General features: G+C 38.1%; 6 non-coding genes across 6 annotated transcripts; all 6 read left to right on the plus strand.

Annotated features, from left to right (window-relative positions):
• Positions 1 to 12968: 12968 nt before the first annotated feature.
• On the plus strand, positions 12969 to 13041 carry trnar-ccg (transfer RNA arginine (anticodon CCG)). The gene has a single exon. It is a non-coding gene; the product is annotated as a tRNA-Arg (tRNA).
• A 1026-nt stretch (positions 13042 to 14067) lies between these two features.
• trnar-ucg (transfer RNA arginine (anticodon UCG)) lies at positions 14068 to 14140 on the plus strand. Its single transcript has one exon. It is a non-coding gene; the product is annotated as a tRNA-Arg (tRNA).
• Positions 14141 to 14291: 151 nt separating this feature from the next.
• On the plus strand, positions 14292 to 14364 carry trnar-ccg (transfer RNA arginine (anticodon CCG)). Its single transcript has one exon. It is a non-coding gene; the product is annotated as a tRNA-Arg (tRNA).
• A 336-nt stretch (positions 14365 to 14700) lies between these two features.
• On the plus strand, positions 14701 to 14773 carry trnar-ccg (transfer RNA arginine (anticodon CCG)). Its single transcript has one exon. It is a non-coding gene; the product is annotated as a tRNA-Arg (tRNA).
• Positions 14774 to 15095: 322 nt separating this feature from the next.
• On the plus strand, positions 15096 to 15168 carry trnar-ucg (transfer RNA arginine (anticodon UCG)). The gene has a single exon. It is a non-coding gene; the product is annotated as a tRNA-Arg (tRNA).
• A 1368-nt stretch (positions 15169 to 16536) lies between these two features.
• Positions 16537 to 16609, plus strand: trnar-ucg (transfer RNA arginine (anticodon UCG)). Its single transcript has one exon. It is a non-coding gene; the product is annotated as a tRNA-Arg (tRNA).
• Positions 16610 to 17675: the final 1066 nt, after the last annotated feature.

Consider the following 17675-nt stretch of genomic DNA (forward strand, 5'->3'; position numbering starts at 1 on the left):
ATGACAGGGGAGGTCTACAGACTCCTGAAGATGTGGAACACTGCCTTCAGAGCTGGAGATGAGGTGGGCCTGAGGACAGCCAGGGCCAACCTGTCCCGCAGCATCAGAGAGGCTAAGAGACAGTACTCCAGGAGGATAGCTCATCAATTCAGTGGCAGCAGAGACACTCTGAGCCTGTGGCAGGGTATACAGACTATTAGGACTACAAGCCCCCACCACGAACCTGTGACAGCAACATCTCTCTGCTGAACGAGGTGAACGCCTTGTGAAAGCCTTCTTGCTCACTTTGAAAAAACAAAACAGCACCACTGCAAAGAAGACTCCACCACCTCCCGGTGACTAGGTGATATTGCTGACCACAGACAGCATGAGGAGATCCTTCAGCAGGATCAATGCACGCAAACCTCCAGGTCCTGACAACATCCCTGGGTTTGTACTGAGAGACTGTGCAGTGGAACTCACTGATGTCTTCACAGACATTTTCAATATCTCACTTAGTCAGGCTGTTGTCCCCGTATGCTTCAAGGCTACCACCATCATTTCAGTCCCCAAGAAGCCGTCTCTCCCCTGCTTAAATGACTACCGTCCAGTTGCACGTACTCCTATTATCATGAAGTGCTTTGAATGGTTAGTCATACACCATATCAAGTCCCATTTCAGAACCCATTCCAGTTTGCATATCGGTCCAAATGCTCATACGATGATGCCATCACAACTGCCATCCACTCAGCACTCACAGAGGTGTTAATTATAGGACTTAAAAACTCTGCTTATAATAACCTAGAACACTGTCTAAGACTTGATGGTTGCTCTGTCAATTCTTTGTGATCAATTAGGAACCTAGGTGTGCTATTTGATCGCAATCTTTCCTTAGAAAGCCACGTTTCTAGCATTTGTAAAACTGCATTTTTCCATCTCAAAAAATATATCTTAATTACAGCCTATGCTCTCAATGTCAAATGCAGAAATGTTTTTGCAATGCAATTATGACCATGTTAGATTATTGTGATGCTTTATTGGGTGGTTGTTCTGCACACTTAGTAAACAAACTACAGCTAGTCCAAAATGCAGCAGCAAGAGTTCTTTATAGAACCAGGAAGTATGACCATATTAGCCCGGTCCTGTCAATGCTGCACTGGCTCCCTATCAAACATCGTATAGATTTTAAAATATTGCTTATTACTTATAAAGCCCTGAATGGTTTAGCACCTCAGTATTTGAATGAGCTCCTTTTACATTATAATCCTCTACGTCCGCTACGTTCTCTAAACTCCTTTTTTCCTATTTGGCGTCTAAACTCTGGAATAACCTACCTAACATTGTTCGGGAGGCAGACACACTCTTGCAGTTTAAATCTAGATTAAAGACCCATCTCTTTAACCTGGCTTACACATAACATATTTTTACATAACTTTTGCATTATTGAGACACTGTTTTCCAAATGAATGTTGTTCAGTGCTTTGACGCAATGTATTTTGTTTAAAGCACTATATAAATGAAGGTGATTGATTGATTGATTGATTGACATATTAATATGCTTTTAATATCCAAATCTGTTAAAGGATTTTACTGCTGCATTAATTAGGTAAACCGGAACTGGAAACACTTCCCATAACACCCTATGTACTTGCTACATCATTAGAAGAATGGCATCTACGCTAATATTTGTCTGTTTCTCTCTTATTCCGAGGTCACTGTAGCCACCAGATCCAGTCTGTATCCAGATCAGGGGGTCACTGCAGTCACCCGGATCCAGAACGTATCCAGACCAGATGGTGGATCAGCATCTAGAAAGAACCTCTACAGCCCAGAAAGACAGTGGAGACCAGGACAACTAAAGCCCCAGATACAGATCCCCTGTAAAGACCTTGTCTCAGAGGACCACCAGGACATGACCACAGGAAACAGATGATTCTTCTGCACAATCTGACTTTGCTGCAGCCTGGAATTGAACTACTGGTTTCGTCTGGTCAGAGGAGAACTGGCCTGGTTTCTCCCAAGGTTTTTTCTCCATTCTGTCACTGATGGAGTTTCGGTTCTTTGCCGCTGTCGCCTATGGCTTGCTTAGTTGGGGTCACTTCATCTACAGCGATATCGTTGACTTGATTGCTAATAAATGCACAGACACTATTTAACTGAACAGAGATGACATCACTGAATTCAATGATGAACTGCCTTTAACTATCATTTTGCATTATAGACACACTGTTTTCCAAATTAATGTTGTTCAGTTGCTTTGACGCAATGTATTTTGTTTAAAGCGTTATATAAATAAAGGTGACTTGACTTGACTCACACATATAGACAAAAAGGACTCTATGCTGTTTATAGACTTCAGTTCAGCATTCAACACTATAATCCCTCAACAGCTCATTTGTTTGTACAACCCCCTTCCCTCCCTGTACACCCCAGTGACCTAAATATGAACTTATGAACCTAAGAAGGAATTTCAGTGAGGGAGGGGGGAAAGTTTTTTGTGTGTGTGTGTGTGTGTGTGTGTGTGTGTGTTGGGAAACGATGTGCTTTTTTAAACATTAAAATGTGAAATCGTGAAAATTGTATAAGGTAAGTTTTTATTAAAGGGGGGGGGGGGTGGGGGGGGGGGGGGTGAAATGCTCGTTTTCACTCAATATCCTGTTAATCTTGAGTACCTATAGAGTAGTACTGCATCCTTCATAACTCCAAAAAGTCTTTAGTTTTATTATATTTATAAGAGAAAGATAGTCTGTACCGTTTTTTCCCAGAAAAACACGAGCACCTGGAGGCGTTACGTGTGGGCGGAGCTAAAGAATCATGAGCGCGAGTAAGCTTTTGGAAGCTGTGACATTACCGGGAGGAAAAAAACATCATCCAAAACAAACCATGGCTAACAGTCAGATTCAGACGTATATTTATGATCCAGAATCAGATCCAGAGGCTGAAATTTAACAAGAGTAGCAGCAGCAACGACTACAGCAGGACGTCCCTATGTGGTATGTATTGAAACTGTATATATTTGTTTAGCGGTTTTGGAAAATGACTAAGTTCCAATTTATGTCGTTTTTTTTTTTTTTTTTTTTTTTTTTTAAGGTGTACATGTGGAAAGTGCAGTTTGATGACAACATCGCACGTTGTTTACTTGATGTGCTTACGCGCGGATAGCTAAGTTAACAACACAGAGATATTTGAAAAAGTTTTACTTACCGCCTGCGGTTCCAACACACGATCGTGACCCTTTTTCGCTGGGACTGCATTATCCTTAAGAAATAAACGATATGCAAATTTGGCGTCAAACTGGGCCTTGTTTGTAAAACAAGCATCTTCGAAATGCAGGGAACAAACAAAAACACTTGCACAACTCCGTTGATCCTCTGTAAAAACTCCATCCACTGGTCCCTTAATGCTGTTTTTTTTTTTTTTGGTAATCTGTGCAGGGTTGTCTTGCCCTGGCAACCAAAAACACACTTCTTTTGTGACATTTCGGTCTCTCGCTCTGATCAGTGAATGTCTCTGCTCTGCTCCACAGGAGCGCGCGCTCTTCCGGGAGAAGTGCCCTTAGGACCTATATAAGGAAATTCCGCTCCATCTAACGTCACACAGACCCATACTCGAAAAAAACTTTCCGAAACTTGTGACAAACCGGAAGAGGTATTTTTTGGAACAAAACTTAATTTTTGAAACTTTGTCCATGTTTAGCATGGGAATCCAACTCTTTAACAGTGTAAAAACTCAGTATGCATGAAATAGCATTTCACCCCCCCCCCCTTTAAGGTTTTAAGTACACAGTGTATTTCAAGAAAAAGGTTATAAACACATATACGAAATGGAAACAATGTAATGATTGTTTTTGTCCTACTTGGAAAAGTGTAAAAACGTTACAAATGAAATAAAAAGAAAACTAGGTTGCTGGTTATTTATCTAAAACAACTAACTTAGGGTTAGGGTTAGCATTAGGGAATAAAGTAAAAAAAACTATCAGATATGTTTTGTTAAGCAACACGTGAAAAGATGTGAGAGCTTGTAACATTACAATTTAAAAAGGTATAAAAACGTTGCTAAAGTTCTTACAAATTAAATAAAAAGAAAACTAGGTTACTGGATATTTATGTAAAATGACTAAACGTCAAAAACTATCAGAAAAGGTTATAAATGCAGACGAGATGGAAACAATGTAATGGTCGTTTTTTTAGTTTGAGTTAGATCGACTCAAACTAAAAAAAAGAAGCGAATGTATAAAAACGATACAAACCAGAAAAGTTGGTGTTTGTCACGATGTTAGAAAAAGTTAAAACAAAAGAAAAAAAGATTGTAGGCATTTACGCTGATCTCAAAGAAAATACATCAGACCTTGTCTTTAAAACACCAGCACAAGATACTTGTCAAAACTATGTCGTAGTCTACCACTAACTACAACTTTAAAAATCTAGACTATTACTGACAGAGAGTTAAACAAAAGAAAAAAAGATCCTCCGGCAGAGTTTGGGAAGCCTTCGGTAAAACAACCTCATAGCACAGCCGACACACTCAGAATGCTTACATACGGTCCCACTCAAACCACTTCTTCTTCGTTTTGACGCAAAGCTTTAGGTGGATTTACCGCCACGTACAGGGCAGGAGTGTGGAGCATTGAAGTTAATGAAAACTAACTCAAACATAAGAGATAAAAGAAATACAAAAATAAAATGAATGATAATAATAAACTTAGTAGTGATTCTTTAAATCCTGTTTATCAACACTTTGAGATACTTAATCATTGAAACATTTCTATAGTCACATCTTTATTTAACATTTTCTAAAATGAAATCTGGTTTATTTCTATATTAAGTGTAAGTAAGTTTTATTCTTTCATTGTCATATCTTTTGCATTTGATTAAAATAGGTTCAACTGTTTCAGGAAGATCACATTTAACACTGTAATAATAAAAACTCCATAATCATCGGGAAGAAGGAGGCGGAAACCGGCGCACAATCAAAATGAAACTTTAATAATCACAAAATAAACAAAACAGCGCATCAGCCCCTCACGGACGACTGATGCGCGCAAATAAAAAGCAAACATAAACTAAAAGCCCAGGCCTGGTCCTCTCTCGTCCTTCACTGTCGTCGCTCCAGTTTTATATCCTTCCATCTCCTCCGTGGGCCTCGAGACCGGTGGGTCGAACAGCTGTAGCTCATCTCCAATCACTCCACCGGCCTCGCTCCTCCCACGTCCCTTGCCCTGCCCCGCCCCACTCGTCACAAACACAAAGTCCAGACACATGTATTTCCTCTTATAAATAATGACTGATTAAGTGCAATGTGTCCAATTCTATGGCGAGATCTTCTTTTCTATCACCAAAATTCTCCTTTCATTTCCAAATGTTCTTTGAATATTATATTTATTCTCTTATGTTTTTTTTGTTTTTTTTATTACCCCTTTTATTTCTAATTTACTCATTGGAGTATTAAATTTGATGTCTGACATTTTAATGTTTTTATCTGATCCACTACTTTCATTTCCTATATGTGGGGGTATTCATACAAAATAAATATTTGTTTTTGCTTGTATTCTGAACAAACTCTGTAAAATGACTGACAAATTGTCTTGTCTAGTTGAAGATTCGCCACATTTTAAACTTGAAAGTGCTGAAAATGAGTCTGAACATATGACTACTTTAGGTATATTAGCGTGTTCAACCCGCTGAAGAGCCAAAATATGGCAATCTGACGGATGATTAGATGTTCTTTTTGCTAAGATCATGCTATATGATCTTTATTTTTTATCTAAACAATCCTTGTTGTTTTTTATTTTATTTTAATAAGCCCACTCACACTTACTTAAGTTTGCTAAAATAAATCCTTTAATATGTCTTTTATTTTGTCAATATCAACTTCTGGAACGAAATTGTACATTCATAAATGTATGTTTTTCAAAACTCCCCACGTTTAGTGGCTTTTAAAGAGGAATTTGTGATGTATTTGGAGACATTAAAAGCAATGAAAAGTCCCAAAGCAAGATTTCTGTATTCTTCATTAGAGGACTTTGGTTTCTTAATGTGAAAATCTCTTACTCTCCTACTTTATCTTTATCTTTATTTTTATTTTTATTTTTTCTTAAGTGTTGTTTTATTTATTTTACATTTATTTTGTTTTATGATTTACAGAGTGTGAATGAAAATTGAGTGTAATCTCAGACCATATTTGTAAATTTACCAGTAATGTATGCCTTTATGTTTTTAATGTTTAAAGCATCGAATAAAAAAAAACAAACACCCACTAACACTACCCCCTAACACCTCCCTAATAACGTTGGTCGCAAAGGTTTAAATGTATGTTAAAAGAATTAAACAAAGTAACGTTTTCAATAAAAACACATCAGTTCTTATTTGATGAAAACATTCTACCTGGTTTTAATATTAGACCGATGTTTTTACTTTAAAATTAGGTTAACCTATACGATTTTATTTCCATCTCAACAAAAGTTCTTGTTTTTATTTTAATAAGTCACTCACACATACTTTAATGGTCTAAATCCTTTAATATGTATTTTACGTTGTCAATATTAACTTCTGGCATTGCTATATCAGTTTAAACCCTGTAGACTCATACAAATATTAAACAGGAATGATTGTGGTAAGTCAAGATGGACTTTTCTTGCCAAAGAAACTTTACAACATTACAGGAAAGGCTAAATATTTCATCTCAAGAAGTGCGTAGAAACGCGTCTGGTGTCAGGCATCTGATGTCTTTGTGTTTACTGTTACGACCATGTCAGCGAAGATTGTAAAACATCTAAAGGTTTTTGGGGTTAGCAACTCAACTGTTATCTAATTAGTTTTCCGGGAGTTCTGGTGTTGTAAATGGTGTGCTGCAGGTCAGCTAAAGTAAAAAAAAAAAAACGTTTTGTGTATTCAGTGATCAAAGGGTGACAATTTCAACTTTATGGCTTAGGCCTGTGATCACGAGGTTAGGTGAAAGTTCATTTATTGGTCAAAAGTATGTGAAATCTTTTAACAAGTCAGACCATAGAATAATGTTTTTTAACAAAAATTGTTAACATCAACATAGACGTACTGAGAATGCAAACAAGTACACAAACACAACCATGCAATCATAAACACATATTTGATTATTTTATTTGGATTGACAAATACTGATTAAAACAACAGCATCCAAATATTCACAAAGAGCCTATTATGTTTCACCTGACAAAGACAATGCAAGTCGCAACCACATTCAAAAAGTAGCCTATGGATAAAAGTGACATCGTCTTCTCCAAACATGCAGACTGCCTATGATTGCTGACACAGAACAATATCTGGCTGTTTGCTTAGAGGTCTTTTTACTCAATCCGGCAATCTGCAAGCCTCTGACACATAATCTGTGCATATGTCCCAAACTACCAAAAATAAGAATAATCAGTTTGATCCTGTAACCACACACTGCCAAAGCATTTGTTAATGACTGATACTTTTTCTCAGAAAAGCACAAATCCACGTAAAGATCAAAACAACAGCCCACTTCCAGAATCAGAATGTTCTTAGAAAGTTCATTGATGACTACAATGTCTGGAGTGTTTGGGTATTGCCTGAGAACACTTATAAGAGAACTATACACTCAAACAAGTACATAAATACACAAACAAACAAAATAGGTCACAAACATGAAAATACCTATATTAGATAAAAAATTAGTTGTCATAAGTTTTCATTGAAACCAAAAGTGTTTGTTGCTACAAATGTCTCACAGAAATTTATACAATAGATTTGATGCTCTTTCTCACTTTACAAATGGTGTTGTTAACCATGCTGTTTAAAATAGTTTAAAAAAGTATTATTTTTTAGCTTTCATGTAGGATTCATATCTGCACTCAAGTGTTTTTAGCAAGAGTCCAGAGACAGATGAAAATAGATGCGTGAAAAAAAAAAAGTTAAGATGTTTTTTAATGATAGACTAAATGGTTTAGATTGTTTAAAACAATTGTGTTTATGCATTTCTCTTGAATGTGTGTACGGTAACCGTTGCATGAAGCAGAAGAAATACATAGCCTCATAAACGCATTGTGGTGAAGTCATAAATTTATAAATTATTTATATATCATAACTTACTTTCTTTTCAAAACAATAAACATTCTTATGACTTTTTTAACTGCGAACAACCAGTTTGGTTGGAAAATAAAAAATATATAAAAACATATAGTGTTTCTTAATTAAAATGCTTATAGTTTGTAGTAAAATCACTAAGCTAAAACAGTTTTCTTTAAAACCACGCGGTTTTCACACACACACATACACACACACACACACACACCTCACAAAACTGCCAACAAGGACCTTAAGTTTTTGTTTTATCGTTTAGCTGTAGCTGAGACCTTAATGGAATTATTTTACTCACAGTTTTGGGGAGGTTACTATGAACTTTGTAATAGGTTATAGATCACAAATTACCCTATTTAAAATCTAAAAGCTAGTGTAACTATTTCAATTTCTTTAAAAAAGTAATGTAACTGATAACATTTGATTACATATTTTAAGACTTGTAATGTTTTCAACCGTTAATCTTTTGAAACATGTAAACAGGCCGGGGGGTTAACATTAGAGTACTCAACAACTAATGACCGTCAGACTTTTCATAATCCTTAAATTAGGATTTTTTCAAAATCACTTAAATTAGGATTGTGATCATTTCATTTTAAAGCGCAACCACCACAAAATCAGATTTGCTTGGAGATTAAATACATATTTAAAAAAACAACAAGAAAGTTTAACAGCTAAGATACTGTTTTGAAATCAAGGTTTTCCACACCTATGAAGGGAAATGCCACAGCAACTAACGACGGGTTGGTAAAACGGGTTTATATGCAAACAAATAAATATACATCAACCAAATAGGAAATAAGCATACGTCTTTAACTCCTGAAACAGCTGACTCATAATTTAGAGTAGTTAAGGTGGTTTATGAAATATATACATTAAATCTGTACGTGTGTGAAAAAATATTCAGATGTAACATTTTCATAATTAACCGCAATTTAATTATTTTTTTCTCAGTGACTGTAACTGATTACATTTATTTTTGTAATCAAATGATATAATTTAGCTATAATTAACTAGTTGACCCCTAACACTGATTATGCATTCTAACAATAATAGATGGTGAAAGAGTTCATTAACCTCTTTAACTTAAAAAATGCTTACAATGTCCGCAAACAAGGGTTTGTTCATAAAACAACCCAGTCCCCCGACTTGAAAGCACTGTAACAAGTATAGCCATTGCAGAAATTTATTATAGAGATGCAGTAAGATAAACTCTGGTTGCACGATTGACCAACTTATCACATGTTTACCATATTATTACAATGCCCTGCTTACCTAGTTTTATGATGAAATATGTCTGTAAAAATAAACAAACATACACACAATCTCCAGAATGGGGGCTGATGATGGGTTCATCATTTCATGATGAAGACAGACTGGATATTCAGACCACAGCAGCAGGACACGATTGTCTTTTTCTAAAGATAAAGACAATTATTTGGTTTCAGGACACACGAATCCTAACGGTTCACAAGATAACATAACAACGGTTGCTCCATTACAGCATAGCCAACCCTATTTTAGTCTCTTTTAGCGCATGTATATCGTATTATTGTTGAATATAGTCATTTAGTCTAAATATGTGTTAACAGTTATTTTATTGTTGTTATATGTATTATATGTTTTTGTTTTACAAAGGGGTTACATTTAATACATTTAACTAATACCTCATTCAAGCTATTTAGATCTTTAGGTTAGGGAACTACAATACCCATCACACACCTCAAGCTTCAAACATGGCCGTCGTGGATACGTACTCATATTGTATGTGACAACGCTCTAAATCATTGGAAATCTGATTAAACGCATGCGCAGATAACCTAAATAAAAAGATGCACATTTCTATGCTGTTTGTGAAGTATACACTATTTCCATGTTGTGATGTTTTAGTGATCCAAAGTTCGATTCACTTTCACTGAAAAATTATTCATTTGGACAGTTTGGTTCAATAAACCGTTTCATAGGGACCTTAAGTCATTTTCGCAGTTACGTCAGTACACATTTTTTTTTCTTCTAACAACTCAAGAGTCATTTTATTTCTGTGAATCATCTAAATAAATTTAATTGTGTGAACACATATTGGTGGTTATTATCTTTTGTTCATTGAAGTTAATGCTGAATCATCTAAATAAAGTTAACTGTGTGAACACATATTGGTGGTTATTGTCTTTTGTTCATTTAAGTTAGTGATGTTTGTGTTTGCAGGTTTTTGCACAGTGCCTCTGTCGTTTGTTTAGCTTAAACATCAGTTTTTAGTCAGTTACAAAAGTGTCAAGCATTAAGTTTTTGTATTTTTAACTAACCTAATTATGACAGAATTACAGGTTTCTTGTGTTTTTGGTGAGTGTAAGTGGGGAAAAATTAAATGTGACCGTCAAGTAACGTTAGCTACTCAAATGAAGACAAACTGTGTAAGTGTTCATTAAGATGTCGAAATGAAAATAAGCGTACAAATATTCATAATGACAATAAGTACAATTTACCCTAAAAACACAATAGCCCCTGCTAAGTACACCTAAAATTTGCTAGAGTGGTGAGATATTTACATTTATTCATTTAGCAGATGCTTTTATCCAAATCGATGTGTTATAACAAGTCTCAGTTAGGTTAACACAGTACATGTAGCATGGGATTTTAAATATTATAATAAATAAAAAGAAAACAGATTGAATAAAAAAAGAATAGAGCAAACTAGTGTTAGAGGTCTTTACACACACACACACACACATATATAGATATAAACCGCAATGTTTTTTTATAGCCTTACACTTTGAAACCAGAACAATATGTTTCCATGAGTTTGTTAGCTCTTTCTGTTTGAATCTGTTTACAGCAGTTTCACCATCCTAATTGCAATTGTTTGGTCTTATGCTTAGGGCCTTATATGTTGTGTTTCCTAGTTTTTGCTCTCGTGTTAGTGGGTCTCTTTGGTCATACAAAGCAATATTTCTGTGAATTTGGGTATTAAAATATTGCTTTAAACATCGTCTTCATTCGAGACGTTTACTTAACATTAGCATAGAACTGGAAATTTCATGAAATCGCTTTTAGTTTGTTTCTGACTGTCTGTCAATGCCTCAGGGTTCACCAGTGAACACGGCCCAGTGGCCTAATGGATAAGGCATCAGCTTCTGGAGCTGGGAATTTTGGGTTCAAGTCCAACCTTTGTCGTCTTTGAGGGCTTTCATTTAAGTGGGCTATGCAAGAAATTTCAGGATGATAACTTAAATATGACACTATAGCCCCAAGAATTAGCATAGAACTGGCAATTTCATGATATTGCTTTCAGTTTAGTTTGTTTCTGACTGTCTGTCAATGACTCTGGGTTCACCCGTGAACAAGGCCCAGTGGCCTAATGGATAAGGCGTCAGCCCTCGGAGCTGCCGATTGTGAGTTTTAATCCCACCTGGGTCATCTTTCAAGAGTTGCATTTAAGCAGGCAGTGCAAGACAGTAATTCAAGGACGATAACTTCACTGTAGACAAAAGAATTATCATAGAACTGGCAATGTCATGATATCGCTTTTAGTTTGTTTATGACTGTCTGTCAATGACTCTGGGTCCCCCAGTGAGCAAGGCCCAGTGGCCTAATGGATAAGGCATCAGCCCTCGGAGCTGAGGATTGTGAGTTTTAATCCCACCTGGGTCATCTTTCAAGAGTTGCATTTAAGCTGGCAGTGCAAGACAGAAATTCAAGGACGATAACGTCACTGTAGACATAAGAATTAGCATAGAACTGGCAATGTCATGACATTGCTTTTAGTTTGTTAATGATTGTGTGTCAATGCCTGTGGATTCACAAGCGAACGGGTCACAGTGGCTTAAAGGATAAGGCATCAGCCATCGAAGCTGAGGATTGTGGGTTCGAGTCCAACCCGGGTCATCTTTCAAGAGTTGTATATCAGCTCGCATTGCAAGAAAGAAGTTCAAGGATGAAAAGTTCACTGAAGACACAAGAATAAGCATAGAACTGGCAATTTCATGATATCGCTTTTAGTTTGTTTATGACTGTGAGTCAATGCCTCTGGGCCCAAAAGTGAACAAGGCCCATTGGTCTAATGTATAAGGCATCAACCTTTCGAGCTTAGGATTGTGGGTTCGAGTCCCACCTGAGTCATCTTTCAAGAGTTGTATTTCAGCTGGTATTGCAAGAAAGAAATTCGAGGACGATAACTCCACTGTAGAAATTAGAATAGAACTGGCAAATTCATGATATTGCTTTTAGTTTGTTTATGACTGTGTGTCTATGCCTCCGGGTTCACCAGTGAACGAGGCACAGTGGCCTAATGGATAAGGCATCAGCCTCAGGAGCTGGGAATTGTGGGTTCAAGTCACACCTGGGTCGTCTTTGAGGGCTTTCATTTAAGTGGGCTATGCAAGAAATTTCAGGATGATAACTTCAATATGACACTATAGCCCCAAGAATTAGCATAGAACTGGCAATTTCATGATATTGCTTTCAGTTTAGTTTGTTTCTGACTGTCTGTCAATGACTCTGGGTTCGAATCCCACCTGGGTCATCTTTCAAGAGTTGCATTTAAGCTGGCAGTGCAAGACAGAAATTCAAGGACGATATCTTCATTGTAGACATAAGAATTAGCATAGAACTGGCAATGTCAGGATATCGCTTTTAGTTTGTTTATGACTGTGTGTCAGTGCCTCTGGGTTCACCAGTGAAGGAGGACCAGTGGCCTAATGGATAAGGCATCAGCTTTCGGATTTGAGGATTGTGGTTTCGAGTCCCACCCGGGTCATCTTTCAAAAGTTGTGTTTCAGCTGGCTTTGCAAGAAAGAAATTCAAGGACAATAACTTCACTGTAGACACAGGAATTAGAATTGAACTGGCAAATTCATGATATTGCTTTTAGTTTGTTTATGACTGTGTGTCAATGCCTCTTGATTCACCAGTGAACGAGGCCCAGTGGCCTAATGGATAAGGCATCAGCCTCCGGAGCTGGGAATTGTGGGTTCAAGTCCCACCTGGGTCGTCTTTGAGGGCATTCATTTAAGTGGGCTATGCAAGAAATTTCAGGATGATAACTTCAAAATGACACTATAGCCCGAAGAATTAGCATAGAACTGGCATTTTCATGATATTGCTTTCAGTTTAATTTGTTTCTGACTGTCTGTCACTGACTCTGGGTTCGAATCCCACCTGGGTCATCTTTCAAGAGTTGCATTTAAGTTGCATTAACTTCACTGTAGACACAAGAATTAGAATAGAACTGGCAATTTCGTGATATTGCTTTTAGTTTGTTTATGACTGTGTCTCAATGCCTCTTGATTCATCATTGAACGAGGCCCACTGGCCTAATGGATAAGGCATCAGCCTCCTGAGCTGGGAATTGTGGGTTCAAGTCCCACCTGGGTCATCTTTGAGGGCTTTCATTTAAGTGGGCTATGCAAGACATTTCAGGATGATAAATTCAATATGACACTATATCCCCAAGAATTAGCATTGAACGGGAAATTTTATGATATTGCTTTCAGTTTAGTTTGTTTCTGACTGTCTGTCAATGACTCTGGGTTCGAATCCCACCTGGGTCATCTTTCAAGAGTTGCATTTAAGCTGGCAGTGCAAGACAGAAATTCAAGGACGATATCTTCATTGTAGACATAAGAATTAGCATAGAACTGGCAATGTCATGATATCGCTTTTAGTTTGTTTATGACTGTGTGTAAATGCCTCTGGGTTCACCAGTGAACGAGGCCCAGTGGCCTAATGGATAAGGCATCAGCCTTCGGAGCTGGGAATTGTGGGTTCAAGTCCCACCTGGGTCGTCTTTCAGGGCTTTATTTAAGTGGGCTATGCAAGAAATTTCAGGATGATAACTTCAATATGACACTACAGCCCCAAGAATTAGCATAGAACTGGCAATTTCATGATATTGCTTTCAGTTTAGTTTGTTTCTGACTGTCTGTCAATGACTCTGGGTTCGAATCCCAATGTCATGATATCGCTTTTAGTTTGTTTATGACTGTGTGTCAATGCCTCTGGGTTCACCAGTGAACGAGGCCCAGTGGCCTAATGGATAAGGCATCAGCCTTCGGAGCTGAGGATTGTGGGTTCGAGTCCCACCTGGGTCATCTTTCAAGCGTTGCATTTAAGCTGGCAGTGCAAGAAAGAAATTCAAGGACGATAACTTCACTGTAGACACAAGAATCAGAATAGAACTGGCAATTGCTTTTAGTTTGTTTATGACTGTGTGTCAATGCCTCTTGATTCATCAGTGAACGAGGCCCAGTGGCCTAATGGATAAGGCATCAGCCTCCGGAGCTGGGAATTGTGGGTTTAAGTCCCACCTGGGTCATCTTTGAGGGCTTTCATTTAAGTGGGCTATGCAAGAAATTTCAGGATGATAACTTCAATATGACACTATAGCCCCAAGAATTAGCATAGAACTGGCATTTTCATGATATTGCTTCCAGTTTAGTTTGTTTCTGACTGTCTGTCAATGACTCTGGGTTCAAATCCCACCTGGGTCATCTTTCAAGAGTTGCATTTAAGCTGGCAGTGCAAGACAGAAATTCAAGGATGATAACTTCACTGTAGACACAAGAATTAGAATAGAACTGGCAATTTCATGATATTGCTTTTAGTTTGTTTATGACTGTGTGTCAATGCCTCTTGATTCATCAGTGAACGAGGCCCAGTGGCCTAATGGATAAGGCATCAGCCTCCGGAGCTGGGAATTGTGGGTTTAAGTCCCACCTGGGTCATCTTTGAGGGCTTTCATTTAAGTGGGCTATGCAAGAAATTTCAGGATGATAACTTCAATATGACACTATAGCCCCAAGAATTAGCATAGAACTGGCATTTTCATGATATTGCTTTCAGTTTAGTTTGTTTCTGACTGTCTGTCAATGACTCTGGGTTCGAATCCCACCTGTGTCATCTTTCAAGAGTTGCATTTAAGCAGAAATTCAAGGACGATATCTTCATTGTAGACATAAGAATTAGCATAGAACTGGCAATGTCATGATATCGCTTTTAGTTTGTTTATGACTGTGTGTCAATGCCTCTGGGTTCACCAGTGAACGAGGCCCAGTGGCCTAATGGATAAGGCATCAGCCTTCGGAGCTGAGGATTGTGGGTTCGAGTCCCACCTGGGTCATCTTTCAAGCATTGCATTTAAGCTGGCAGTGCAAGAAAGAAATTCAAGGACGATAACTTCGCTGTAGACACAAGAATTAGAATTAGAATAGAACTGGCAATTTCATGATATTGCTTTTAGTTTGTTTATGACTGTCTGTCAATGCCTCTTGATTTACCAGTGAACCAGGCCCAATGGCCTAATGGAGAAGGCATCAGCCTTCGGAGCTGAGGATTGTGGGTTCAAGTCCCAGTTGGCTCATCATTCAAGAGTTGCATTTCAGCTGGCATTGCAAGAAAGAAATTCAATGGTGAACTTTTACTATAGACACAAGAATTAGCATAGAACTGGCATTTTTTGAAATAACTTTCAATTTAGCTTGCATCAGAATGTTAATGAATACCTCAGGCGTAATCAGAGAAAAGGTCCAGTTGTCTAATAAATAAGGCATCAACCTTCGGAGCTGGGGGTTGTGAATTAAATTACCACCTGAGTCGTCAATGAGAGGTTAGATTTAAGTTGGCTGCGCAACAGGTACCAGGATGATAAGTGCAAGGAGACACAATAGCTGTGACAAAGGAACATGAGAGTTAGCATAGAACTGCCAACGGAACATGAGAACTAGCAATTTCATGAAAACTCTTTTAGTTTAGTTTGTTTCTGACTGTCTGTCAATGCCTCTGGGTTCACCAGTGAACAAGGCCCAGTGGCCTAATGCATCGGTCTTCAGAGCCGAGGATTGTGGGTTCATCTTTCAAGGTTGGTGTTTATGTTGGCAGTGCAAGGAAGAAATTCTAGGACGATGACGTCAATATGACACTATAGCCACAAGATTAATCATAAAATTGGCAAATTTCTGAAAACTCACTCAGTTCAGCTTGGATAAGACGGTCTGTAAATGCCTCTGTGTGGGCTTGTTGGAAAATACCCAGTGGCCAAACGGATAAAGCATCAACCTTCAGAGCTGAAGATTGTGGGTTCAAGTCATGAGAATTATCATAGAACAGGCAATTTTCTGAAATCTCACTCAGATCAGCTTCGGATAAGACTTTCTGTAATGCCTCTGGGTTCAGTAACAGATGTGGCCCATTGGCCTAATGGATAAGGCATCAGCCTCAGGAGCTGGGAATTGTGGGTTCAAGTCCCACCTGGGTCGTCTTTCAGGGCTTTATTTAAGTGGGCTATGCAAGAAATTTCAGGATGATAACTTCAATATGACACTACAGCCCCAAGAATTAGCATAGAACTGGCAATTTCATGATATTGCTTTCAGTTTAGTTTGTTTCTGACTGTCTGTCAATGACTCTGGGTTCGAATCCCAATGTCATGATATCGCTTTTAGTTTGTTTATGACTGTGTGTCAATGCCTCTGGGTTCACCAGTGAACGAGGCCCAGTGGCCTAATGGATAAGGCATCAGCCTTCGGAGCTGAGAATTGTGGGTTCGAGTCCCACCTGGGTCATCTTTCAAGCATTGCATTTAAGCTGGCAGTGCAAGAAAGAAATTCAAGGACGATAACTTCGCTGTAGACACAAGAATAGAACTGGCAATTTCATGATATCGCTTTTAGTTTGTTTATGACTGTCTGTCAATGCCTCTGGGTTCACCAGTGAAAGAGGCCCAGTGGCCTAATGGAGAAGGCATCAGCCTTCGGAGCTGAGGATTGTGGGTTCGAGTCCCACTTGGCTCATCATTCAAGAGTTGCATTTCAGCTGGCATTGCAAGAAAGAAATTCAATGGTGAACTTTTACTATAGACACAAGAATTAGCATAGAACTTGCATTTTTTGAAATAACTTTCAATTTAGCTTGCATCAGAATGTTAATGAATACCTCAGGCTTAATCAGAGAAAAGGTCCAGTTGTCTAATAAATAAGGCATCAACCTTCGGAGCTGGGGGTTGTGAATTAAATTACCACCTGAGTCGTCAATGAGAGGTTAGATTTAAGTTGGCTGCGCAACAGGTACCAGGATAATAAGTGCAAGGAGACACAATAGCTGTGACAAAGGAACATGAGAGTTAGCATAGAACTGCCAACGGAACATGAGAACTAGCAATTTCATGAAAACTCTTTCAGTTTAGTTTGTTTCTGACTGTCTGTCAATGCCTCTGGGTTCACCAGTGAACAAGGCCCAGTGGCCTAATGCATCGGTCTTCAGAGCTGAGGATTGTGGGTTCATCTTTCAAGGTTGGTGTTTATGTTGGCAGTGCAAGGAAGAAATTCTAGGACGATGACGTCAATATGACACTATAGCCACAAGATTAATCATAAAATTGGCAAATTTCTGAAAACTCACTCAGTTCAGCTTGGATAAGACGGTCTGTAAATGCCTCTGTGTGGGCTTGTTGGAAAATACCCAGTGGCCAAACGGATAAAGCATCAACCTTCAGAGCTGAAGATTGTGGGTTCAAGTCATGAGAATTATCATAGAACAGGCAATTTTCTGAAATCTCACTCAGATCAGCTTCGGATAAGACTTTCTGTAATGCCTCTGGGTTCAGTAACAGATGTGGCCCATTGGCCTAAT

Source organism: Carassius gibelio, chromosome B1 (genome assembly GCF_023724105.1).
Source record: "Carassius gibelio isolate Cgi1373 ecotype wild population from Czech Republic chromosome B1, carGib1.2-hapl.c, whole genome shotgun sequence".
Lineage (NCBI taxonomy): Eukaryota > Metazoa > Chordata > Actinopteri > Cypriniformes > Cyprinidae > Carassius > Carassius gibelio.